Consider the following 8,254-nt stretch of genomic DNA (forward strand, 5'->3'; position numbering starts at 1 on the left):
TCATTCTCTCTGTGTCTGTCGCTCTCAAACAAATAAATAAATAATTAATTAAAAAAAAAAAAACCAACAACTCCATTGCTGAAGCATTAGAATTCCTCTTTGTTTACTGGTGCATACCAGTCCCCTCACCCCCAGCAGTAGTTAGCACATAAGCTTCCAGTTTTCTGAATGAATAAATGGATGAATGGATCTAGTGGCCTCTGGTTGTTTGTTAATGCTAAACAAACACATAGGATATGCTTAGACTTTCAAGCACCTGGACTGATGGGCTCTTCAGCTAAGCCTAGTCTGCCCTTGCTCAAATTGTTTACAAAATATGAAAATTAATTAATCTCATTAAAGGAAATACATATACTTACATATGAAATATATGTTTTTGTGTCTTAGTGTGGTTTATATAGGCTTTGCTGAAATCAATCAGAAACTAGAGTACGGAATGTTTTGGGGCAAGTAAGGTGAATATTTCTCATATACTTTATTTAATATTCATTAAGTTTTGTCAGCTGAAAAGTATTGCTTGGGATCAAAGGTGTTTGATTTAAAAAAAGTCTCTAAGATGTGCCCCATTTCTCTTGAGTAGCTTAATGGCCTGGGCCCTTTCCTCTAGTCCTTGTCAGGGAACAAGCTCTCGGGGATTAGTGAAAACTGCAATTACAAACCTGACAGGGAATGAAGGCCACAGTCAAAGTGTGTATGAAAATGCTCAAAAGAGAAATTACACTGTTACTGAGTAGAAGTGCTTCTTCAGACCCCAGAATAAATGTTGTTTAGAAAACTTGGTATTTTAATTTAAGCTTTTTGTAATTTTAAAATGATGTAATCTTGATTATATCATTTAAGGACACAATGGCTAAAATCTAGTTATTCAAATTTCATCGACATTTTACCTAATGTATTTGACTGAAGATCCACAGACAAGTTATCATTAAGGTATTTAATTTAATATTATCTACTACCTATGAATCCAAATGAAGGCTCTATTCCTTCCTTACTAAAGTTGACTCTAGAAAACACTTTATTTTCTTTACTGTTGCTTATCTTGCTCACAAGAATTACTCAATCTAATGCTAATACTAACAGTGCTCCTAACGCTGTTGAATAAGGACTTGCTATATTCCAGACAGTACTCTCAAATCACTGGATCTACTGATCTTCATAGAAACCCATGAAGTAGAAATTATTATTTTGAGTTTTTTCCTTGTTTTAAAATTTTATTTATTTATTTATTTGAGAGAGAGAAAGAGGGAGAGAGAGAGAATGGACGTGCCAGGGCTCCAGCCACTGCCAATGAATGTCATTTGGCTTTTGCAGGCAAACATCTTAACTGCTAAGCCATCTCTCCAGCCCCCATTTTTTCTTTTTTAAAAAATAAGGGAATACTTCACGAATTTGCATGTCATCCTTGCACAGGACGAATCTTCTCTTATCATTTCAATTTTACCATATGTGCTGCCAAAGCAAGCACTATTTAACATCTTAAAGATGAGAACACTGAGGCAGAGAGCAAGTAATTTGCCCAAAGTCCAAGAACTGTCAGAGTAGATATAGAAATATAATCTATCCGATTTTGTGGCCTAAGCCTTATGTGACCAAATTATATACGTGTGGCCATCTTGCTACCTTTTTGAGTTTATTTTCTAACTTTCAATAAGCCCTGAGCCACCCCTAACTAAAAATAAATTTTATTGCCTCATTAAATAACTTTAGTGAATGTGAATGTGTACCTTTTTGATGTGATGTTATTGTTACTGAAATGTACTTGTTGGCAAGGAGTATGATATATTGAACATTGTAATTTCCTATGGTAATTGTAACATTTCCATTCTTTGGTAGAAGAAACATATGTGTACTGAGCCATGGGTTTTCCAGTCTTCTAAATATAGCCTTTCATTTAAAAAAAATAAATTTTAGAATCTTCACATCATTAATCAAAAGCCATGCTATTAAATTTGTTGGAAAAAAATGGTCTCAAAGTTGACATGAGTGAATAGGGATAGGAAGTTTTGTGCTCCTTGGGTTTCTGTTTATTTCTGGAACAAGTACCTGTCTGACATTAAGTTAATTCTTTTATGTTAAATATTTTATTTTTATTTACTTGTTTATTTGAGAGAGAGAGAGACAGAGAAAGAGAGAATGGACATGCCAGGTCCTCCAGTTGCTGCAAATGAACTCCAGATCCATGTGCCACCTCGTGCATCTAGATTAAATGGGTCCTGTGGAATCGAACTCTGGTCCTTTGGCTTTGCAGGTAAGCTATTTCTACAGCCCATAAAGTTCATTCGTAACAAGGGTCTACCGAAGATTCATGAATTCCCAAGTGCTGATATTTAGGGGTCAACATAAAGAATTATTTATTAAGCTGAAAATTATTTATTGTGTGGTCATAAATTGGCAATATTAATATATTATTGCTTATTTGTATTTTACCCAGAAATGAATTCTAATGAGAAATTTTTAAATTCCTTTTCTGAAGGATAGAACTGAGGCTTAAAATAAACATCTTTCTATATATTACATATATGTGTGTGCATGTATATATCATTCTGTCAAAGCTCAGGCCTCCTTGACCATTATAGCTCTTTTACAAGATGAATAGGTATGCTTACCTCCTGTAGACCCTCCTCCCATTTGGCAATCATATGAAGGCTTTGCAGGCGCCTTTATGTGGGACTCAGAATTGGAAATTTCTGGGCTAGGTTTGCTTTCTATTTCCAATGATTATATCCCCTGTTTGTTTTTTACTTTAGTACTGTCCCTATTTTACCCTTTATATAGTCCAAGGCCCATGGATTATACTTGTGTCTTTTACTTTGTTTTATTCATGCCAATTCCATCTCTGCAGATACTGTGCTCATTGACAGAGACTGAATAACCATGACTAGATTGCTAGGCTGGGGTGACATCAATTAGACTATGACAAATATGGGAATCTTTATGTTATACACATTGTGTTGTTTTGGCTGAATGTCATGGGAAACGTTTTCTCTGGGGAGACACAAACGTACATCTATTCATCACAGGATACAGACTACAGATCAAAATATCATTGCACTGAAACCACTTTTGGTGAGCCAATAAGTTTATTGAGGTTACTTACAGTGCAGGATGTAGGGTTGCTTACAGAAGAAATGAATGATGCAAAGGTAACTACATCATTAAAAAGCCCACATCTGGTTAGGTGATGACTCACAGAAGCTGCATCTTTGGAGCCACTGCACAACCTGTAGCCAGCTCAACTGGTAGAAGAGCTTCCTCCCAAACAGTTTTTTCCCTAATTTTTTTTTCAAGGTAGGGTTTCACTCTAGCCAGGCTGACCTGGAATTCACTATGGAGTCTCAGGTGGCCTCGAACTCATGACCATCCTCCTACCTCTGCCACCTGAGTGCTGGGATTGAAGGCGTGAGCCACCATGCCCAGCTTGTTTTCCCTTTAGGGAGGGGTCTTGAAATCTTTTCCCTTAGTCTCCTGAGCTTTCTTCTTCCCCCAGGAGGAAATGGTTCAATTTAGAGGAAATTGCAAGGGGAGTGTGGTGCAGATTATAGCTAGCAAAAAGTTCAAAGTTATGATCATTGCAACATTCCATCCTCAGTAGAGAAGATCTAATACAATGTACATTGCACTAAAAACAACTATGGTCTTCCCTCAGATAGGTGTTCATTGTTAATAACAGCTTTCATTTTGGTGACACAAATAAATATAATAAGGGTGGTAAGTATTCACAAAACTTCAATATTTTGTATACTTTCTTTATTCCCATAAGAAGACATTTTAATATTTAAATACATCTGTAATGTAGATCATAAAGTTGTACTATTTTTTTTCTGTGTAAAGTTGTGGTTGAATTTGAGAGGGAATGAGAAGGTTATATAAGTTTGTGGGGAAGCCATACCAATAGAGACCAAAATGTATGTATGTTGATAAATCAGCAAGGGCATGGAAATTCTCTCCTCTCTTTTGAAAACATGATCTTCAAAACAGTAAACAAAACCAAAAACTTAAGATTGGGTTTGGGAGCTGGAGAGATGGCTTAGTGGTTAAGCGCTTGCCTGTGAAGCCTAAGGACCCCTGTTCGAGGCTCGATTCCCCAGGACCCACGTTAGCCAGACACATAAGGGGGCACATGCGTCTGGAGTTCATTTACCGTGGCTGGAGGCCCTGGCATGCTCACTCTGCTCTCTATCTCTCTCTCTCTCTGCCTCTTTATCACTCTGTCTGTTGCTCTCAAATAAATAAATAAAAAATAAAAATTTTAAAAAAATTATAAAAAAAAGATTTGGTTTTGTTGCTCTGCCCTTAATTAACAGGCATTCCAACTGTCAGAAGAAAGCAATGGGCTCTGGAAAGACACACGCAGCATTGCTCCCAAGCTTTTACCAGCCAGGAAAGGGCATAAGTCTGCACTCAACTCCCTTTGGAAATTTCTATGTGTGAAAAATCACTGGCATCTTCTATCATTGGGATTGAGGAAAGCTGGTAGAATATGCACCATGTTAGTTGTGAACAAGTTAAATTAGGATGGACACAAAGAAAAATCATGACATTATGACATAGTTATTTTTAAAATGTTTTCAAATATAAATGTAGAACTAGAAGCTTTGAGGGAGTAAGAGGGCTTTCTCTGCAAATTAAAGAAAAGTAACTTTGCCATAAAGCAATAAAAAATTCTACCCTTGTAAAATCAGGTTGACAGAAAGTTGAAAGCATTCAAGTTTTGTAATTAAAAATGTAAAATATATTTTCATTTTTAATTGTTTTTTTTTTATTTATTTTAAAGAGAAAAGTTGAGAGAAGGTAAGTTTTAGAGTGCTTCAGCCTCTGCCTGCTGCAAATAAACTCCAGATGTGTGCAATACTCCATACTTCAGGCTTTTTGTAAGTACTGGGCAATCAAGCTCAGGCCAGCAGCCATTATAAACAAATGCCTTTAACAACTGAGTATCTCCCCAGCTCCTCAAGGTATTAAATTAAGCCTGTTTAGAGGTTACTTTTTAGATGGAAATAGGCCAAGTCAGAATTTAACTTCTTGTGTACTTAAGTAATTTTTTATGTTTAAACTTTGAGGAAAGTCAACATCCAGGGTGCATAATCAAGTTCTCAGGGCCTGAAGAGGAGAAGTGGTCTGTCAGTGGAAGAGGTGGTGTGATCAGTCAATGAAAGAGGAGGAGGGGTCTGTCAGTGGAAAAGGAGGGGTGATAAGTCACTGGAAGAGGAGATATGATCATTTACTGGTGGAGGAGGGGTGGTATGTCAGTGGAAGAGGAGATGTGATCAGTCAGTGGAAGAGGTGGAGTGGTCTGCCAGTGGAAGAGGAGATGTCATCAGTTAGTGGAAGAGGAGTGGTCTGTCAGTGGAAAAGGGGATGTGATCAGTCACTGGAAGCAGATATATGATCAGTCAGTGGAGGAAGAGGAGTGGTATGCTAGTTGAAGGGGAGATGTGATTAGTGAAGGAGGAGGGGGGTTCTGCCAGTGGAAGAGGAGATGTGATCAGTGACTAGAAGAGGAGATATGCTCAGTCAGTGGAACAGTAGATGTGATCAGTCAGTGGAAGAGAAGGAGTGGTCTGCTAGTGGAAGAAGGGATGTGATCAGTCAGTGAAAGGAGGAGTGGTCTGTGAGTGGAAGAGGAAGTGTGAACATCCAGTGGAAGGGGAGGTGTGATCAGTTAGTAGAAGTGTGATAGAAGGTGCTGTTCAGTCACTGAAGAGGGCAGCAGTCTTGGCTATTATTTGGTTGTGTGACACTCCCAACCTCTGAGAAGTTAGTTCCACGTTTTATTCTAAGAATTAGCTTGTTGAAATTAGAAACCACTGAAATGGATTCACATAAAGGAAGCTGATTTTGCACTCAAAGCATAAAAGCAGTAGTTCCAGATCATGAACATATTACAAATAGAATTAACATCTGTACGATATAATATCCTAACTGCACAGTTGCTGTTTGTGGTTTTATCTTATTTCAGCTATTTGTATATTTAATGAAAACATCATTTTAATATCATAAATTCATAAGCTAGATTTGTTTCTATAATTCTGAGTTGACAATAATTTCAGAATGATAATCATTTATATGTATATCGACATATATTTGTACATATAAAATTGTGCCATTTTAAGAATTAAAGAAATACATGTAAATTGGAAGGTAGAGAAGAAAAACTGATAACTGCTGGAACAACAAGCATTGCCTTTTACATTATTTTTGCTACTAACTGATTCTATTTTGTCTTCAACTTATATTTTCTCTAGTCTGAAGAGATCAGTGTCTCTCTGTTGTCTATAGCTGATATTAAACTTCATATAAGGGTTGTCATGCATTGATTCTCACTCTAACACCTTGATGAAGTTCCTGTTTCTTCTTGATTTCCAATACCTACTTAAATATTGTATTTTGGGGTATATAGTGTGTCTTCTAAAGGCTCATTGGTCCTAAAACAATATTCTAGGGAATTAGATTATGAGGGTTCTAAATATGGACTATTAGGAAGTAGGGCCTATATCAAGGACATTGGTCACTGGAGCATGACTTTAAAGTGAATGTTTTGTCCCTGGTCCTCTTTCTCTATCTCTTTGCTTCTAGGTTCCATAAAGTAGCAATTCCCTTTGCTCTATACTCCAGCTACCACAGCATTATGCTTTGGCTAAGACACCTGAATCTGTGAGTCAATGTAAGTCTTTCCGCCTTTAAGTTGCCTTTTTGGGGTATTTTGTCACAGCGATGAAAAATTGACCAACACACACACACACACACACACACACAAATACATACACACACTATTTGCCATTTGCCTTTTTCATTGATAGCCTCTATATCTGCCTCTATTCCTTTTCCATGCTCCCCCTGTACTTCCTTCCTCTATACAAATAGCTCACATTTCAAGGACCTTGACTTTTTCTTGGAAGATCTTTTACTTAGAGTTAAAAACACATCTTTTATGTGTGGTTGTTCATATTAATGTAGAACATTCTTTTTCTTCTTCTCCTTACTTTTCCACCTATGTTACAGGGCAAGATCTTTCTGCCATTCCCTTTAGAATGCTATAAACTATTGAGAAGGCAATTTATATTACAATTTTTACCATTTATTGTTGGTGGTGTTATTGGTACATTGGATATGACAATTCTTCATTAATAGGGGTTGTGCTTGTCTAACTTGTTGTCATTGTTTGAGCCCAAAATACTTCATTTCCACTCACTCTTTCCACATGGACATGCCATCTGTCTTTCCTGAGAACCACTGAGATCCATTTCTGGCTTCCCTTCTTGACAGATGGACTGCTTAGCATTAAAAGCTCTGCATTCTCTGGCTATCGTTCTCTGAAAGCAAAGCTGGTAGAGGCCCACTTTCAGGAAGGACTCACCCATGCTTTCCTTCCTCTTGTACTATGAACTTGGAACCTCAGAAGTAACTACAAATATTAGGCAGGATCAAGATCAGGCAGTGGGCTGGCGAGGCAGTCTCTCTATCCTTACTGCTGGGGTGACAGAGGGAACAGGGCCATATTCACTCCATATTCTACTGAATCGGAGCTGACAAGTGCTTGGGCACTTGCCTCCATTGTAAATTATATGGGTATTTGGAGTCACATTTAGCAGCTTGCATCTGTTCCCTCTCAGGCAGACCCAAGAAGATTGGAGGAACTTTGCTGTATTTGGACCTTTATAAAGCTTAGAAGCTTCTTAAGCTTTTACATAGATTCTTATCTAGGGATATTATAAAGTTTTGTGGATTGGGATTCATATACTACCCTCATTAGCCCCTAAAACTTTGACTGCCTTATTCACTAGAAATTCTTGGTCTATTGAACTGAGTAATAAGACTTTAAACTTATTAAGTACTTACATGTGCCGGGCACTATTATAAAGATTGCACATGGATTAAGTCATTTAATTCACATGTTTAACATTTGAGGTAGTTACAGTTATTGCATCCCTTCAAAGATGGGGATCAGAGAGGTGAAGTATCTTTCTCAAAGTCACCCAGTTTGTAAGTGACATAGCCCTCTTTGAAATAAGGCAGTCTAGTTCCAGTCTGTAAAAAATGGGAGTGTCTTTAGTTAAAAAAAAAAAGCATAAAAATTGCTAAAAGTAAAACTCATAAATGAAAAGTATATTCAGTCTAGTCTTTTCTATAGTGCTTTATTTTCCTTAGAAGCACTTTTGGAAACAAAACAAAACAAAAAATATTTATCAAGAAGAGATGCCTCGAGAGACCAATTATCAAAGTTGTTTACAAATATGAGCATTTTGCCTTCAAA

At 37.1% G+C, this 8,254-nt stretch overlaps 1 pseudogene; it reads right to left on the reverse strand.

Annotated features, from left to right (window-relative positions):
- Positions 1-1,365: 1,365 nt before the first annotated feature.
- Positions 1,366-1,465, reverse strand: LOC123458311 (annotated as a pseudogene).
- Positions 1,466-8,254: the final 6,789 nt, after the last annotated feature.

Source organism: Jaculus jaculus, chromosome 1 (genome assembly GCF_020740685.1).
Source record: "Jaculus jaculus isolate mJacJac1 chromosome 1, mJacJac1.mat.Y.cur, whole genome shotgun sequence".
NCBI classification, from domain to species: Eukaryota; Metazoa; Chordata; class Mammalia; order Rodentia; family Dipodidae; genus Jaculus; species Jaculus jaculus.